This window comes from Salvia splendens, chromosome 1 (assembly GCF_004379255.2).
Source record: "Salvia splendens isolate huo1 chromosome 1, SspV2, whole genome shotgun sequence".
In the NCBI taxonomy this organism is placed as follows: domain Eukaryota; kingdom Viridiplantae; phylum Streptophyta; class Magnoliopsida; order Lamiales; family Lamiaceae; genus Salvia; species Salvia splendens.
The window spans coordinates 15524516-15526861 of NC_056032.1; the positions used below are offsets into that span (position 1 = coordinate 15524516).

The 2346-nt window shown below is 40.5% G+C and overlaps 1 non-coding gene across 1 annotated transcript; it reads right to left on the bottom strand.

Annotated features, from left to right (window-relative positions):
• Positions 1-1478: 1478 nt before the first annotated feature.
• Positions 1479-1585, bottom strand: LOC121758023. The gene has a single exon (XR_006041307.1). It is a non-coding gene; the product is annotated as a small nucleolar RNA R71 (small nucleolar RNA).
• Between the last annotated feature and the right edge of the window lie 761 nt (positions 1586-2346).

A 2346-nucleotide genomic window follows, 5' to 3' on the forward strand; every position in this document is an offset into this window, starting at 1 on the left:
AATCCTTGTTTATTGTCTCTTTAACATAGACTTGGATGGACTAATCAATTGATGTGTTGTTGAATTTGATTTGTTTAGAGGATAATTTGATAACAGATTAGGTAAGTTTATATATTAGATGATCTTTTATTCCCACGCTTCCGCAGGAATTTAATTTCTTCGAAAGTTAGTTCATGGAACAAGTGTTCAGCTGACTGTGAACTATACGTCGCAAACATGTTCAGTGCAAGCGATTAGGTTGATTAATTAATCCCAAAATATGTGTTTTTGATGTAAGTAGAATGATTCAAGTCTATTGAGCAACTTGGAGTGACGTGTCTTTCCATTTGAGAAATCCATCAATAGTTAATCGTTTAGTTAGTTTGTCAACAACTTTCAAACTCAAAAATCAAACCTTTATGTTACATCTTTTTAAGTTTCTAGAGTTAAATAATCTTTCATTCCCTATGGATCGACACCTTAAATTACTACACACGAAGCTGTAATCTTGCAGCGAAGTGGTAATATTTGGGTTAAACAATTTAACTTGAGTGCTATATTATCCATTTGTAATAACTCGAAAATTACACATCAAGTTTTGGCGCCGTTGCCGGGGAAGGCAATAGATTGTTTAACGTCTAGTTGTTTATTTGTGTTTAGTTTTATTTGATCTTTCTTTGTTTTGTGTAGGTACTCATTTCGTTTTCTTTGGAGGTGATAGCCATCTACCACGTCTGGACTTGAAGACGAAGGAGTATATTTTTAAGGTGACTTTTTTCTAACTTAGTTTAGGTTAGATAGTTTAGTTTTTCACTAAAGCACACACGTTTTATAGGACTTACCCCGAAGTTGTCGAGAGGTCTCGCTTTCGGTAATAGGAAATATATTGTGTTGTGTTTGGTGTATTTTCTGTTGCGCAGGAAAAAAAAATATAGTGAATGCACACAAGGTCACAGGGTACACCACCGTTTGGACTACTCTGTTATCAAAGAAGGGGAAGGTTTAGAGGTCCAGCAACTGAGATCTTTCCGGACTATCCAAGTCCAATCAGAAATAACTCACTCTTTGGGTTAAGTGCAGAAAGAGATCAAGAGTCGGATACTGAATCAATGGCAGAAAACAACAATGAGGTTCCACCACCCGTGGGAAGGTTTGGTGACACTCTTAGATTGGGAATTGAGTACCCGGGGGAGTTTGCCTACGCAAATGACAACGTCAACATTCCACCTCACTACATTAGTTTGGTGAATGGAGGAAATCTCTTCCATGGTAGAGATGAGGAAGATCCGGTGAGCCACCTCAATGCCTTTTATGAGCTGACAAACTCTCATAGACCTCCAAATGTGGAGCATCATCGAATTAAGAGGGCCCTATTTCCATTCTCGTTGAGGGAGAAAGCAAGAGCATGGTATGATTCATTACCGGGCTACAACATAGCAACATTCCAAGAGCTGAAGACATTGTTCCTTTTGGAATACAACTCTCCAATGAAGATCGAGAAGTTGAGAGAGGAGATCACCTCATTCCGACAGAAGTATGATGAGTCTTTCGCAGAAGCATGGAAGAGATTCACAGAGATGCTAAGGAAATGCCCAAGTCACGGTTTAGCTCCGGGGCATGACCTTTTGAAGTTCTACAAGGGGCTCAACAATGAAGGCACGGGATTAATCACGGCAGGCTCGAATGGGAACTTGGATGATCTAACACATGATGAAGTGAGAGCCTTGTTTCAAAGGTTGGCCAATAATCAAAGGAATTGGCATAATCCAAGAAGAGCAGCTGAGAAGGTAGGAGATACATTTGGTGCTACCAAAGATGCGGAAAGAGTGACAGCCATTGAGGCTCAATTGGCGGATATAAGCACACAAATGTCTTCAATGACAAAGGCAGTTAAATCTCTTCAACTGACTCCTCAACCTCAAGCAGTGACTGTGATGAAGTGTGGGTTGTGCCAAGGAGGACATCATACGGATCAATGCCCAAGTCTTCAAGGACCACCAGTGGAGGACGTGAACTACATTGGTAACAATCGTCAAGGGTTCAACCAAGGCAATCAATACAACAATCAGCAGAATTGGAGGCCTCAACAAACACACTGGAATCAAGCTGGTCCTGGCAACACCTCGAGTAATCAATGGAGGAACAATACTCAACCTCCGGGTTTTGAGAAGAAGCCATCAGTTGAAGATCAATTGGGTCAGATCTTCTCTTTTATGACTAAGAGTCAAAAGGAGAATGAGAATTTCAAGGAAAGAACAGTGGAAAAGTTTGGACAGATGGAGGCGACAATGAGAAATCTTGAGACCCAAATTGGACAGCTTGCCACGACATCGCACACGAGGATTCCTAATACCATTCCAAGTAAAA